Here is a 17,196-nt window from a genome sequence, read left to right on the forward strand (position 1 = left end):
CAGGCCTGAACAGTTTCCCCATATTATGGTCCATCTGGATCCACCCCAGCAGAACCCCCCCCCCCCCCCCCTTCCCCTCTAAACTGGCCTTTGCTCTGTGTCCCCACTGCCAGTGGCACAGTCTCAAGTTCTCAACCCTCCATCACCCTCCTTCGCCCCCGAAACCTTTCCACCCATTCATGTCCCCAGACCCTATTTGTTTGCCTCGTTCTAAGCCTTTTCGCCCTGTCCTCTTCATCGCCTCCTCCTCCTCCTCCCCCCTCAGTCCCTCCCTCTACGTCCTCCCCTCATCTCTCCTCTGCCTTGTATACACTCGTCTGTTGGCATGTCCTCTGTCTTTCCAGCCTTTGAAGGCTTTTCAGGCTGCTAATAAAAGACAGGTCCCCACCACAACAAAAGAGCTCAGCACTGCCTTTGAATAAACAGTTTATTTCGCTTTTTTCTCTCCCCATCGCGACCACCCCCCCCATTCCTCCCCTACACACCATACCCCGCCCCTGGGTGTGCTTTTTTCACTCTTGGCTAAGGGGGAAATATGTGCACTTGCTATGTTTTTTTTCCATGCGATCACAATGCTCTGGAACAGATTAACAGAAGATGAGGGAGAGAGAGAGGGATGAAAAAGAGCAGAAGAGGGAACAGAAGGGGAGCAGGTAACTGTGGCAACCTTGGCCTTCAGAGTAAACAGACAGGCTGTGTGTGTGTGTGTGTGTGTGTGTGTGTGTGTGTGTGTGTGTGTGTGTGTGTGTGTGTGTGTGTGTGTGTGTGCCTGTCAGTGACTCTGAATTGCTGCATCTCTGTATTTCACAGCCTCGTCGCCTCTCAGCATCTTATCTTCTGAAAACTGCAACGCGCTCCTCCGAGCACCTGTAGCCTGCACTCTGAGGTAAACTCCCCAAACCACATTAGGCCTGTGTACACTGGCAACACCTGGCTTTTCCCAGGGGGATTCAAATAAACACGGAGCTGAAGAGAGACCTGTTTTGTTGGATGAACTGGAACAACCTGGCTTTGAATCTGAGCGTAATCCACCACATCCAGGGGAATCGCGTCAAAGTTGAGTTGTCAATTTGTCCTGTTTACATGTGTAGAAATATTTCTCTGGCTCCAGAAAGGACTTGTAAGACATATTTGAAAAGGCATATTTTCCCCTAAATGTAAATAGGTTTCCAGCTTGTTGGAAGCCGACCCAGCGTGGCCTTGCGAGCTGGAAAGACACTCGGCTACTGAACGGAGCCGCAGGGCTCCGGCCAGGAAGCCAGCGGCCGAGTGGACAAACATAAACACAACTGTTTGAAAGGCTGAGGTGAACCTTAATTCGTCTCTTTGGACTCCTAGAAAACCTCCAAATGGATGAAAATCACTTGGAAGATACGTTTATTAAGCACTTGTAATGTGTTTTTTCAAGCGCTCAGAGCGAACTCTGCTGCTTTCTCGTTTCGCTGCTCGTCTGAGCCCAACCCACAAAAGCCGCAGCCAGACTGTAAGTCAACCGAACACCACAGCCCCGTACGCCGCATCCACCAGCCAACGCGCTCCATCGCTCAGCTCCCTCTGGCTCGTGCGTCTCTCGTCCGCTCCCCCCTCCGTCGTCTCCGGTCGTGCGTCTCCCTCTCGCCTCCTCTCTCCCTCTTCTGTCTCACGCTCGGTCTTTGGCAGACGCCGGTGCCGCAGCCCCATGGCTCAAAGTAAATAAATGGTCATTTTTCGGCCTCTTTCTCCTGGAAGACATATAACAGCGAGAGGTTGCATGTGTGTGAAAGTTTGTGTTGAAGTGTGTTGATACGTGTGTGTGTACATGTCTGTATATATGTGTGTTTGTATGTGCATGAGGCAGCGAAACCACAGGCTTATTGGAGCTATTAGAGAGCTGGCGGAGCTGCACAGCATAGCAGCACCAGATGGGCAACTAGCAGTAGACACACACGCACACACACACACACACACACACACACACACACACACACACACACACACACACACACACACACACTGCATACATTCACAAAACACAACTCTGTGTTCTGACACATGGGGCACGTTAATAATGACAGATTGACGGAAGGAATATTAACACATACAATGCACACATGTGCGTAAACACACTTTGAAACGTATGCAAACAAATTGATTACACACATGAACACTTGCACACAGCTGCCACACGCCGGAGCCCCGCGACGCTCGCGAGCGGTGATGGACGGAGTGAGAGCAGGGACGGGTGCCACCACACAGCATCCCTTCATCTCTGTCACTCGTCTAATCCCGCTCTCCTCTCATCCATTACATCACTGCGACTCTCGCCAGACGCACCCCCCCCCCCCAACCACCCGCCCTCTAAAATAAACCTTCATCCCCTGTGCGTCAGTCACTTACTCTTTCCCCTCATGGTTTGCCCACTTTCCTCCATCTGCCTCTTTCTGTCTTTTCCTTTTCCTCCAATTACCATCAGTCTTGGGCCCCAATTTAGGAACAATGCTAATTTAGTTGACGTTTTCAGTGGAGCTTCTACTGTATTCTCCACAAATAGTAGCTGTATGGGCATTAGGTAGAAATGCTACAAACACGAGTGGTGAAGTTAAAGTCACAGCTCAACTGTTGTGATCACACTGTTACAGTCTGGCTGTGTTTTTGTTTTTGTGTTCATTTCCTGTGTGTGACCACCTCTGACATCACACTTCCTGGTTTTTCCCTCTGCTAGTCTCAGTCTCATCAACAATCACCTGCACTCTGGTCACCATCTGTACAATAAAGACTCCTCACATCACCTTTTTTTTTGAACACATCAACCTAGTTTGTTTGTTTGTTCTCCTGACAGTTGTTTCCTGTACTTGTGTCCCCGAAAACACACACTCTTATATTTTGATTATTAAAACATAACAAGCAATATAATTTGTAGCTGTTGAATACATTAAGTGAAACTATCAATTTTGTGGTCTTTGAGTAAATAATGACTTGTTTTCTACCGCGTGCATCCTCATGAGTATGAATCAAGATGCTGGCATAAACATTAAAGGACAACTTTTTCTCCTACGTTGTCTTTTTTTCTCATTTCCATCATTTTCATCTCAAAGCATTTTTCTTCCAGTGTGTTTTATTGCAACCTGTTCTGTCCAGTTTCCGACCTCCAGCATTGCTGCCAGATTCATACTTCTCAGAACATGTGATTTAACTCTTGCATCTGTGCTTTACACCTTATATAGTATTGGGTATAACCTGTCCAAAAAACTGTCCCTATTTAATCCCAGTGTTTTGAATCCCACAAAAAACATTACAGCTCACACATATTTGCTTCCCAGAAATCATAGCAGTCTGTCTAGAATTTCTTATTTTCCCTTTGCATCTCCCTGTTGGCCACTAGGAATTTACTACACGCACCAGTGTTACCCTAACACTCTCCCATTTGTCATCCATCAGGCCCAGTGCAGTTATTGGAACGTTGCAGTTGCGCTTCCCGTGGCGTGGATGCGGCCGGCGGGCACGTTCTTGGGGTTGCAGTAAAACAAGCGTCTAATGACACCCCCTGTAACCACAGCAAAGGGGGGCACGCGTCACTAGCGCTAACCCAGGAAATGCTTTGGTTGGCCACAGGGTAATTGGGACTGTCCCATGTAATTTGGGCGGAGAGGCAGTCAAGTTTGGCCGACACTCCTGCACTTGTCTCTCTCTGGCTGTTGGTCAACCACACAGCACCACAGACACGACAAATGGATGGAGAGAGGGAGGAGAGGCCCGCAGCTGATGGGGTACCAGGAGGAGATCAGGCCGGACTTAGAGAGCAAGGAGGGAGGAGGAGTGGGGGCTGCACGGAAAGACATATGCGAATAGAGAGCGGAGCTGGAGGTCGGCGGGCGGACTTTCAGTGCGTGCACGTGTGTTTAAAGAAGTGTCGCCGCGCGAGCAGAGAGAGTGAAGCGTGGCATGTGGACGGTGGGCATGACTTTCCCCACGCAGGTTCTCCTACGCTGAGGCAGATGGAAAATAGGAAAGGGGAGCAGGGGGAAATTCAGCTTAGTCAGGTCTTCTGCTCCACAGCTGTACTCATCGCAGTGTGTGCGCTCGTGCTCCGTGTGTGTTTCCTCTGTCAGATCCTCTTCACAGGCAGTGCTCACTTTAAGTAGGACAGACAGCCCCGAAGACCCAGCGGTCCTCTGCGTGCTGAACTGAAACCACAGGTGTGTGTGTGTGTGTGTGTGTGTGTGTGTGTGTGTGTGTGTGTACTTCTGCTCTGATGTGAGCGCATTCAGACGTGATGATCATGCATCTGTGTGTGCTTAAACTCTTTTGTGTTTAGAGCATGTGTGACACCAGCTCTCCCTCAGTGTTTTGCCGTGTAACTGTGTGCACGTTTGTGTGTTTATGTGTCGTAAACCCCGACCACACACTCACCTGTGCCCTGGTGTGTGTAGCGTCTCATATTGTGTTGTGCAATGGCTGCTGTGTCATACCCGTCTGTCTGCGCAGATGTCTCTGTATTAGTGGGATCAGCGGGCTTATTCCGCATCTCGTCTGTGTGTGTGTGTGTGTCCTGTCTGACTGTCTGTCTGTGTTTTCCCGACTCGCTGGCGCGCGCGCGTCCGTCTGCACCGGCGTGCGTATAGAAACGTGCAGGAATGCCGCCGTGTGCGCGTCGCAGGCTACGGGGTCACCGGCGGGTCCTCATCTCCTCAGACCAGACCAGACCAGACGATGAGGAGGGGAGCGACGCGGTGCGGAGTGTGCTGTGTAGCGGTTTCCAATCTGGGACATGGCCTAGGGCTGCGACTAAATGAAAAATGAACCGGCGCAGCAGCGGGGCCTTAAATGTTTGTAAATCGGAGACTGACTAAACCATGCTAAACACAAAAACACACACAGAGCAGACTCTGATCTCCCGCAGAACAGCAACCCCTGACCTGCTTTCCTGCCGTGGTTCTGGCCTCAGTCTGAAGCAGTCAGGTACTCACCAACAGCCATTCCTCCACCAGTGGCTCGCCTACTGTTTATTTTCCCTTTGAATGCTGCTTTGTTTTCATGATTAATCAAAGTGACGGGATCTTAAGCAGGATTCATGACCACAATTGAATGCATTTTTAACTTCAGTAAACAAAATCTCACCGAGTTTTGTTGTTCTTTGCCCCAGATTCTTGCATAACAGTAATATGTTTAACAAAGCACAGATGCTGCGAGAGCCTGGAGACATACAGTGGGTCTGCATTACACGGAGAGAAAAACAGGGAAGAGACTGTTTTAGAATGTCCCCACCTTTGGTTGAGCCACTACAAACACGTCCTCATCCAGCGGGGGCAAAGGAACACTCTGACCTTTCTCTGAACAATGCCGACCTATTAAGGTGGTGTCATGTTTACTCCGGACATTCGCGCTCCGCTCTCCACACGTGGCTCAGGGGGGGATTTGCGGTAATACAGGAATAAGCTTAATTGAAAACACAGGGGAGGTGAGGGAGGGGAGGGGGGAGGAGGTGTAAAATGGGATGGAACAGGAGAGGAGGACTGGGAAGTGGGAGAGGAGAACACGATGAGACACAAAATGGGGTGAGGGCAGAGGCAGAGAGAGAACGCTACAGGCCGAGGCAATATTAAGCAACTGAGCAACTGTTCCTGCAACAGTAGAGCTGACGATGCCAAAGCTCTGTACGACTGGGAAAGTCCAATCTGACTCATTGGTGGGTTTTATTCAAAGTTAACGCATCTATGGAGGACATGCAACATGTGCTGTGGCCTGATTAGCTTCTGATCAGTGTCCAGTGTCAATCACTTTCACACGACTAATTGATTCATTGACTCCAATGAGGAAATAATTGATGTACTCAGAGGGAAATATACAGACAAGGCTGTAGAAAACTGACTTAAGCAAAGGAAGTGTGGTGAGTAAGCAAGTGTTCATGTTTTTCTGAAAGAATGGAATTGCATTCAGCTGTAGCCTCGACCTTTTTAACTTCTTAAGTCTGAATATTGCTGCACAAATATTTACGTGAATGAAAAGGCGTCGCCGTGCTCGCCTCACTTTCATTCATTCCATTGTTTTAGGGAAAACGAAAACAGTCGTGGGAGAAAAAAAATATGTAAAACACGGCTGGGACACATTATGTGATAGAAATTGTAGATGGCGCTCTTTCATCCATCCATCCATCCATCCATCCATCCATCCATCCATCCATCCATCCATCCATCCATCCATCCATCCATCCATCCATCCATCCATCCATCCACACTGTGTCCTTGTCTCCTTCCTCGCTCCCTCCTTCCCTATGCTCTTCCCCTTTCATCTCAGGCCAGACATGCCCAACTGTAGCCAATTAGCATTTTTCTCCCTCTCATTTTCTACTTCTCTCTCCCCCCTCTCTTCCCCTCTGCTTTTGCCCTCTCTTCTCTCCTCTCTCTGTTTGTTGTGTAAATTAGATTTGGGGGCTCTAGACAGATTTTGTACTGTTTAAGCTCTCTCCTCTGCTCTCACTCTCCTAACATGAATAAACCTGCTGGCAATTAAACATTTATGGTGCTGGCATACCCCCATTTATCCCATCTCATTCCGTCCTCCTCTCTCTCTCCCACCCGCTCGCCTTCTCCATTCACCGCTACCCTGCTTTTATCCTGCTCTGTCACTCGCTCTTTCTTCTCCAGCTTTTGCTCGGACGCTCACATTGTGCCCTGTCTCCTCACCTTTCAACACCTGTTATGCAGGTCAACTGTTTCCTGCACTTGACCATCCTCACCCTTCAGCCCTGGCCGTCCCTCTCTCTCTCTCTCTCTCTCTCTCTCTCTCTCTCTCCCTCCCTCGTTCTCTCACTCGCTCCCTGGGTGGAATCGAGGAACGATTCGTGAGAACACATTCACATTTTCCTTCCATGTGTCGTGCCAGTGAAACGCCCGTGTGCCCGCAGCATTTGGGACAGCTGTGCCAGGGAAGAAGTGGTGTTTGAGTGTGTGTGTGTGTGTGCGCATTAGCGAGTTTGAGTGTTCGTTGGGGATAAGAAAGATCAGGTTGGAGCGCAACCATGAGCAATAGTATAGGCAACACTTGCAAAAACACAAATGAGTCTGTGTCTGTGTTAGCGGATGTGCACATGCTCACTGCTTACACATTGCAGATGTTTGTGTGCCAATCCCGGTTCATCAAGGTGTGTGTACGCTATGTGCTTTGAGTCGTGGGAACTCTAATTCTGCTCTCGCGGCCCAGATGTGCCGCACGGTGCTATGAAACCTGACCCCCACCACCACCTACAACTATAGCAGCCCCCGCTGCTCCCTTGTCCTCCAAACCCGCCCAGAACTCTGCGTTAAGAAACATGTGGAAACAATTCAGTCAATGCCCTGAGCAGGGTAGCCCTCACACACACAAACAGACCTCTACACACATTTACTACACACATGGAAGATACACACTCGTTTCACACTCACTCCTCTTATATACTACATGCAGACATGCACACGCCCAACCTACGCTCACATGTTACTCTCATCTGTCCCCCGTCGAGGCGCTCATTGCATGGCATTTGACAGTGTGTTAACTCTACCGTGATCCTAAACTGCTATCAGGTTGTCTACACTCAATCAATAAGTCATGTGTAGTCTCGAGATAGCCCAGGGTTTATGGCGGAGGCGCGCAGGGGGCTGCACGTTCAGAACACTGTGTGCAGAAGTGCGTGTCTGTCCTCCCGGGGACGCTGTGTGTTGTAATGCTGGCGAGTAATATCGCTTCAGCTTCGTCTGATGTCATTCCTTGTCATGCCAGTTTGTTGTCTGCTCGATAATCATTCGATGTGATATGAAGCAGGGGACCGGCATTTGTTAAGGCCGCACAGTTACTAAAACATATCGTTGGTTGATAAATATGCAACATAAATTGCGAAGAAGCCTTTATTTTTCCCTGAATTATAAAAGCTATGTTACAACTGTGTTACCGCGAGTCCTGGACTAAACATGATTAAACATAGTTATTTATATAATATCTGTGTTCAATTGATGTTTTTTATAATAATTACCACTGCTGATATAAATGAATTAAAAATAAGATGCAAAGATACTACTTTATGCAGACTATCTTTCTTTGCTGCCATGCCATCACACATATTGTCATACACCTGGATTCTGTTCCACGAGTTAAAGGACTCCTCTCCACATTAACATTTTGGATTTTGTTTCTTACCGATAACTACTAGTTTACACTTTACCACATTGTTTGTTCGTGCCTGTTGTTTTGGATGTTTCCATTTGTTCTTGCTCGAGCATCTTGCTAGTTTGTGCCTGTCTTAGTTTGCCAAATGCGTTTGCTGGTTAAGACTGTCATTTTGTACTTTATGTTGCTTTTTTTATTTATTTAGTAATTTTGTAAATGATTTTGTTTCCTACCTTGTGCTTTGAGCAGTGTTTAGTATCAGTTTAATTTCCTAATTTCCTAATAAAAATATTTACCTTGTGTTTTATGTTTCGGTTGTAACCATGTGTATTTGTCTCGAGCAGTTTTAGTCCTTTATATTCCTTCTTTAAGCAGAGATCAGAGTTCTGGTGTCTGTGAATTAATATCTAATGTACAACAGACACTAGATAAGTAGCTTAAATCTATAAGTCGTGACCATAACGTTTGGATTCTCTCTGTTAATTTGACTTCCCTTTTGCATGTGTGTAGTTAATTTGTGACTAGAGTTAGTTGTTTTTATCATAATTGTAACAAACTTTGTTAGTTTGACATTTTGTTGCATTCAGTTGTAAATTGGTGCAAATTGTCTTGAACAACTGACTTGAACTAGACATGAACAACTAGTCTAGGCATCAGTAAACACAATGTCCCTTTAGAACAAGAGGACACATTTTTTCATGGCATTTGGCACTGGTATTTTAGCAGGTGTTAATTAATACACCCTACATTACTTTCCACTTCAGTTTGGAGTATTTGCAATATTTGGAGCTGTTGATAATAGAGATTTTTATTGGAGCCAGAGTCTAGAGGGATTTAGAGGAACTGCACCTGCAAAAGCTCACGAGAGGGTTGTTGGTCGACCTGATGCAGTGTGTGTGGGAGTTTATGATCCTATACATGCCTGAAATTTGTGAAAGGTTATCAGATTATTTTAGGTGAACAAGTTGCTTCTGTCCTTGGAAGAAAAAACACGGCATTGTAAATCTGAAAAACACAAATGATCAAAGTCATTGGAAAGTTTGTTTATATATATATATATATATATATATATATATATATATATATATATATATATATATATATATATATATATATATATATATATATATATATATATATATATATATATATATATACATACATGCAAACACGCTTGTATCCAACGCTTGTATCCAACGCTGAACTGCCACCAGAGTGACTGAACTGCAGCACGGCCGGTTCACAGAGACGAGCAGAGATGAGTCACAATGTTTTATGGACTCGTGACACTGAGATTAACTTCTACTAAAGTGATGAAAAAGTGTGGCAGAACAAAGGGTCCGCTCATGATCCAAACCATACAAACTCGTTTGTAAAGCGTGATGGAGGGAGGAGTGTCATGGCTCGGCCTCGCATAGCAACTTTTGTAGTTATTGCAAACAAGGGGTTCAAAGCCAGATATGAAGCTTATTTACTTGACAACTATCTGTTTTAAATAACTCTAGATGTTGATGCCCCGAAATAGAAGCTGAAACTCTGAACTTTTATCCCACTCATTAATTTGATTTCAAACCCTAATGTTTCCCAAGCGCAACAACAACATGTGAGCGCGTTCCAGTGCTTTTGGATGGGCGCCTGTATCCATACAGTGATTGAAATGTAATTATCAAAGCGAGTGTATCGGGGTCAGGAGAGAGCAGAAGCTGGATTGTTTTTGATACATCCAAAGTGCAGAAACAAGCCCAATTCTGTAATGTAATATTTCACTGCCTTCACATCTGGAGCTGCATGTAAAAATGGAAAATAGAGGGGTGGGATATAAGACTGACATGGAGCGAGGGAGAAAAACACACACTCCCCGCTAGCGCACGCATTCACAGCCTGCACTCGCTCGCTGACTATTCGCACCATGACCACATGTTTGTCTGTGCACGCGTTTTACGGTAACATCGCATACTTGCTGCATGCACATATACTTCTTGACTCTCTCTCTCTCTCTCAATCAGTCTCCCCTGTTTTATTTGAGACACACACACACACACACACACACACATGCACCACTCTGGGGTGACTGGTGTTGTAAGTTGGCGTGAGCGCGTAGGTGATCTGGGTGTGATTACCGCTTGGCTTCCCGACAGCTCTGATGATGACATTCAGTGCTTTGAGCTCCTCTGGCCTGGGCCTGCTCCAAACACAACCAGGCAGCGCACACTACCCCACAACCATACATGCATGTGGCCTAGATAGCACTCAAACACTGTCTCTTCATGAGACCTTCGGGTTCAACTGCATTGTCGGGTTTTTGGTCACTTAAGATGAGGTTGTATTACCATCTCCGCCGGAGACACACACTGCCGCTATTTTGGTACGACGACAACCTGCTCTTTCGATCGCTTCTGCTTCTCTTCTATGCATCTGTGTTGTCACTGTGTCTGTCTGTATTCCATGCGCTCCAAGTGTCTGTTTGCCTCATTTAAATGCCAAGCTCAGAGAGCAGCTGTGTGTTGGATCGCAGAGTCTACATGTGTACACACACACACACACACACACACACACACACACACACACACACACACACACACACACACACACACACACACACACACACACACACACACACACACACACGCACTTGCGGGGCTTCATGCCCAGATTGTGTTAATCCTCTGTCCTCCACACATTTCTCTACAGCCATCAACGTCAACACCGCTTTGATGAAGAGACACACACTCGCGCGCGCACTTACTACTCTCCATCATTATCATTGTTTCAGCTGGAGACGAGTCAGCGCTTTTGTTTGTAATTACAGGGGTTTGAAGTGAAGGGGAAGAATTTTCAAGCAGAGAGAAGAGGATGGATGGAAAAGTGAAAAAAAAAACAGAAAGAGCAGGTCAGAAAAAACACACCAGTATGTCTGTGACATATTAGTCACATTTTACCGTAATTGTTGTTCGACCCCGTCCCACACTTGTAAAAAAGAAGAAAAAAGAAATGCTTTGGGAATGTGCTTTGCAAGTGGATGGCTTCCAAGGTTTTGTCTGGTGTGTTCTGCACAAAGGGCAAAAGGAGCTTTGCGGCTGACTGGTATGGCTTTAAAAACATTACAGCTATGGGTAGAGGCCTGTTCCGCTTCCTAAGCCTGGGGCTTCGGTTAGGATTGACCCCATCAAAGCAAAATAGATCGTGCCATTTGTAGAGGTACTAAAGAGACTTCAGCAGTAGTCTTTTCCTAAAATCTAATGAATCCCTCAGTGCAAAACCCGAGATAAAGGAAACATAAAATGGGCTCGGCTTCCTTCCGTCTGGATGTGTTGATAAGCCAACCTGAGGATCTTTCAGACAGCAAAAAAACAAAAAAAAAACAACAACTGATTGATGGACAGATTTATTTACTTTACTGAGACCTCTCGGCTGGAGGCGAAGGAACGCGGCTGTTTGTCAGGAGCTCCTCCGGCTGCGGCGCGCAGAGATGCTGGAAAACAAGGCGGCTGAATGATGACAGGCGCGTGGCACGCAGCAACGTCCGCGCAGCCCGCTGCGATCCAGCGGGGCGCATAAAACACAGGCCTCGTTAAAGCGCGGGCCCCCCGCTGTGACGAGCAAGCCGGGGTCACGGTTCAGCCGAGGGGAGACGGGGCCGTCGTAAACAGAGCGCATCCGGGCCTTGGTTTTAATATCTGGGGCCGTGGCTGCTTGCATCTGGTGAGCTCGTCTTCCTCGCTCCCCTGCACCACCTTCATCACGCATATTTCATGCGGCGTCTTGGAAAGCGGCGCCCGCTTTTCCTAGGCGTCCTTTCTACACGCAGTACGCGGTGGAGCGGGAAACAACGGGGCGATGTAGAGCACACGCGAACAGACGGCCGGACGCGTTCGCACAGGAGCCGGCGTCGACCTCGCGGCGCTCGCTCGCGGAGGTTTGTGACCCGCGTTCGTCCTCTCTCGACTCCCGGCGTTGCCCAACGGGGAGTGTTTGTGTGGTAACCAGGGGCGACGGACGAGGGGGGGGGGCACGCGCTCACTCCCCTCTGGTTTGTTTGTGTGTCTGATTGCTGTCTGTGCGACTGTGCAGGTGGGGCCTGTGTGTGTGTGTGTGTGTGTGTGTGTGTGTGGAAAGTGTTGTTGTCTACAGGCTAACTGTTACTGACAAGCACACACTGACTACTGGAGTCAAAAAGTTAAACGCACTCTATGCTCTTTTCTTTCCCCGGAGGCTCACTCTTTCTGCCTCTCTAACTTTCTCTCCTCCCATTTTTATTTTCTATATTTTTCTCTCTGTCATACTCTCCTGCTTTTTCTCTCTCCCTGACGATTTCTTTCTTTTGCTCCCTCCTCCCTCCATCTCTGATGATTTTAGCAGAGGTGTGACTCATTGGGCATCGCGCCACGATGTCAGGTAGCGAGGGGAGGGCGGGAATGATGTGGCGAGAGAACGAGGGAAAGACAAAAATGAAGGAGGGAGTGGGAGTCGCGTTAAAAGTGGTGAGGTATAGCGCAGGGGGTGGAGGGGGAAGAGATATGCAAAAGAGAAAGGAATGCACAATAGGAAAGAGTGAGTGAAGAGGGGAGACGGGGGAGAGAAGAGGGTGAGCAGTCAGCGCAAGAAAAACATAAAAAAGGAGGGAAATGAATAATTTCTGCTAAAGCTTGAGTTTTTTCCTCCTCGCGTGTTTTCATGTTTTGGCCTCGCGTCGCGCTCCGTGAGCTGACCAACGTGTTTATGTGCAAACCTGTCGAGGCTCGGGCCTCCGTTTACGGCTTTAAAGCAGGTAATTGCCGAGGGGGTCATTAATATGCCCCCCTCGGCTAAATGAAAAGGGGGGCGGAGGAAGGAGTGCGTGGCGGGAGGCGGGTGAGGAGGGGAGACGACCGGAGACCGGGGGAGGGTTTGGCACACGGAGGGTTAATCAGGCACATTCATGTGGCCTGTAGCCGTGAGGCAGCGGCACTGGCGCTCTCATCTCTGCCTTGGCACTCACCTGCACACACACACACACACACACACACACACACACACACACACACACACACACACACACACACACACACACACACACTTGGCTGCTAATTTGGACATTCCGATATTTTCCTCCTTGCGATGAAACATTGCGCTGAATGATTTTGTTAAATATGCCCCTAAGGTCAAGGTCACCCAAAGAACACACACATGCACACACACACACACACACCCATGAACACGCACTTGAGCTCTGACTTGTGTCCTCATCAGACTCTGTGTCTGCGCCAGCGCTGTATCTCTCCTGCCTTTCTTTTTTCCTTACTCGTGTTTTTCTTCACTCCCACAAATCTCATCAAAGATCATCTTTAACGAATTATGGCCTAAACACGGGGTGATTAAATGTAACTGCATGTGTTTCTTCATCTATCTAAACCAAACATTCACGTTATTTATAACGTTTCAGGTGTAACTCAACTCTTGGAGCTTCTCTCAACACTGACCCCTTCAGATCATTCTCTCTCTCTCTCTCCACAGAGCTCTGATAAAGAGGATGCCACTGCTCCCCTGCATCTGCTTTCCTTCGGACAAAACACAAGGTGTGTGTGTGTGTGTGTGGGGGGGGGGTCTAAAGAAAAGTCAGCTCTCCATAACTTGCATCTAAGCACTTTTTAAGTAAACATACGAACTGACCTCACTCACTTCATCAAGACACGGTTTCCTCCTGGTTCGTCCTTTGATGCTTTTGTTACATTGCGTTGCTGCGCGTTAAGATTCCTCGGAGGCCGGCCCGGTCCGTCCAGTGCATTTCAGCGGTGGTGACAGGGGCATGGGGAAGATCAAAGTCATCCTGATAGATTGCTGTCGCCACTCCCACCTGTTCCCTCTGGAATTTCCTCTCTTCCCAGCATGTGTTCATGCGCGTGCACGTCTGTTATGTCTATCAGACTGTTTGTGTTTCTGCATGTGTGCCCGGGTTCGCATCTGCCACCAGGTGGACGAGAGTGTGTGTGTGTGTGTTTGTGTGTGTGTGTGTGTGTGTGTGTGTGTGTGTGTGTGTGCACAGTCTGTTTCAACACGTCTGCAACTTGCGGGAATCTTATAATCTGGAGCTGGAATATGTGCACATGTCTGTGTCTGTCTAGCCCAGCTCCACCTTTCTCTCTCTCTCTCTCTCTCTCTCTCTCTCTCTCTCTCTCTCTCTTTCTTCCCCCTCCTCTCGCTCTTTGACAGCTCTAATAAGTCGAGTAGATCAGGTTACGGCCCCCGATACGTGCCAGCCTCTCCGTGTTTTTCTGCTCTTTCTCTAATTCTGCCTCCTCTGGCCTTTTTTCGGACCGTCTCATGTCGGGCTCTCACGAACACGGGGACTCACACACACATGCGGCAGACTCACACACGCTGACAGGGAGTGAGACACTCTATGCACGCACTGTCTCTGCAGGCCTCTCAGGTTGCTGACATTTTCCATTTTTCGCATATAAAGTAATAATAATAATATTAGTGGGTGTGACAGAGCAAGGGTCCATTCACTGCCACTGCCAGCCTCCTATAAATATCCCCCTTTTTCAGGGGAATCCGAGAAGCAGCAGAAACCTTCAGTTTACACAGCTGAGCAGCATGTGGACGAAACCCGTTATTCTCTCTCTTTCCCTCTTTTTCCTCCCTCCCTGCTCTTCATTTTCCTATCACATCTCCACGTCGCCTGCCGCAGTGAGTCCACAACAGATTAGCTTTGATGTCTTTGCCTTATCCCCTCTCACCTGCCCTCCTCCCACACAATGTCCTCGCCATCGCTCCGTCTCTCCATCGTTTATGAGCCGCCGCCTTTTCCCTCCGCTGCTTTTTCTGTGCTGATAGATAATGTGGTGATGAGGTTCAACAGGTTAATGGTGTAACTGGAGAGGACGATGAGGTGATGCTAATGGCAGGTGGAGGTTACTGACTCTTTCATCATGCCTCTGTTGTCGCTTTATTTCGGTCTCTCCCTGGAAAACACGCACTTAGCATCTGTTGGAGTAATCAAATGAGCCTGAGGTCATGCGTCCACATTAATGTGACATAAACACTTAAATCACCGTAAAAGAAAAAAAAAACAAGCACAAGATATAATTCCAATTTTAAAGAATAGATACACGTACACATCACACAATTCCCATGTGCATGTCTGTCAGCGTTAGACAGTGAGACAGTAACTGGAATCTGCTGTGGCCTGTGGTTCGTTGGGCTTTAGCTCCCCCTAGTGGCTGTTTTGCGTCAACGTGCTAAAAATGAAAACGAAATCTAAATCCTGGACGAGAGTTCACAAAGGCAGATGAAGCTAAAACATAAAAATGTTATATGTTAGGCGAATTGGCAAGCTTTCGCTAAAAATAACTCGGAAATTAAACAAGACAACATTTTAGTTAAGCCTTTTAAAAGAATGAGACGACTTCGGACCTTGCGTCGGCATAGCTCAGTGGTTACTTCGTGTTACTAAACATGGTCACCTGCGAACCCTCGGGTTGCTGGTTCGACCACGGGCGCTGTCCGATGTATTTTTATGTAGCTTTTGTATTTTGTACGTACTTACGTCAAAACACAATTTTTCTTACTAAACAGATATAACATTGAAGAAAGAAAAAAAATTCTCATTTTAAAATTATTACCCCTTTTATAAAATCGAACAAAACCATTTTCCACAAAAATGACCAAACTTTTGTGACAACAAACCACTGCTGAGCAATCAATCTGCGCTGAGTTACCTTGAGGGACTTGCCAAAACATAAATTAAATCATCAATCTTATATGACACCTGCGTTCACTGGGCGTAAACACAGACATTATTAGAGATTCGTGCGCACAAACATCATATTTAAAGCAACAAATACGCACACACACGTCATTAAAGTGGGTGAGAACGTTCCTCCTACAGCTGCTGCTAGTGAACAACACGAGACAAACTATGCAAACGTACAACACAGATGCAGGTTCGTTGAAGTACTGTTTGACAGAACTAAACCTCAACTATGACTATTACGTAACGCAACCACACAGGAAATATAAGATTTAAATGATTTTTACTCGGTGCTTCGTTGTGTCGGTTTAGCTCAACGGTTACTTCTCGAACAAATTCTCCGTAACTCCAGAGTTGCGGGTTCGACCATGGGCGCTGTCCGATGCTTTTGTCCTTCCTGCTCACAGTCATTCTGTAGCAGGTCGATTCACCCACCAAACGGTAGTTGGAGAGGAAATTGCCTTTTATATGCGTTGGTCGTTGTGGGTGAATTAATAATTAAACTTATCGGCTCAGCGCTAACCAATAACCTTCTGCTGAGTTACGTGTTGTTGAAGGGCGACAGCAGGTCACACCTGCTTCTCCCCGGTAGGCGTCGCTGTTTAACGACACTCGTTGTTCGTTTATACTTTAGTGAGAGCCTAATGACAGAACCACGTGCCTTTTCTAAACGCACCAGTCTACGAAACTAAACCACACAAAATAATTTTCATAATATTCCAGATGAAACTAAATAAAACATAATAACAGGGGGCATAAGCATCACTGACTGAATTATATTGTTTATTACATTATCACTTTTTCTTTTGGGCACAAACAAATGAAATTAAACAGTCAAACAATAATAATAATGTAGATTTTAAAAACATTTACTACATAAATATTGTATCTTCTATCTTAACGTTTTATCCAGTCATAGCACATGCAACAACTCTCCTGAAGATGGCGCACTAAGATCACAGATTAAAAAAGGACCGAACACAACACAGCCGACAGTATAAAGGCCTCTGACTGGAACAAAGTAAAAACTGCAGACATTTTTTTGAGAACTGTGTCTTTGTTCTTCATTGGGTCTCAGTTAATGAGCTTTGTCTCTATTCTCATCTATTTTTAGACTGTTTGTGTTTTTAGACATAAATGTGTATGGAAACTTATTTACTGTTCAATCACAATTTTTGTTACATTATTTTTTTTTTATTCCCTGATTTGTTGTTGTTTTTTGCACACTGTCCACAGTCTATGGACATTACGCTTTCTGGTGTTTCTCTACTACTACTCTCATAATCTCTCTAATCATCAAGGCCAATTATTTTTACCTGGTCTCAGTTGTCAGTTCATTTGTCTTG

At 46.7% G+C, this 17,196-nt stretch overlaps 1 long non-coding RNA gene across 1 annotated transcript; it reads right to left on the minus strand.

The window, feature by feature from the left end:
- Nucleotides 1-1,379: 1,379 nt before the first annotated feature.
- Nucleotides 1,380-16,066, minus strand: LOC129604774 (uncharacterized). The gene is made up of 3 exons (XR_008695969.1): nucleotides 15,021-16,066; nucleotides 14,838-14,927; nucleotides 1,380-1,721 (listed from the first exon to the last, which is right to left on the minus strand). It is a non-coding gene; the product is annotated as an uncharacterized LOC129604774 (long non-coding RNA).
- Between the last annotated feature and the right edge of the window lie 1,130 nt (nucleotides 16,067-17,196).

This window comes from Betta splendens, chromosome 10 (assembly GCF_900634795.4).
Source record: "Betta splendens chromosome 10, fBetSpl5.4, whole genome shotgun sequence".
Classification (NCBI taxonomy): Eukaryota; Metazoa; Chordata; class Actinopteri; order Anabantiformes; family Osphronemidae; genus Betta; species Betta splendens.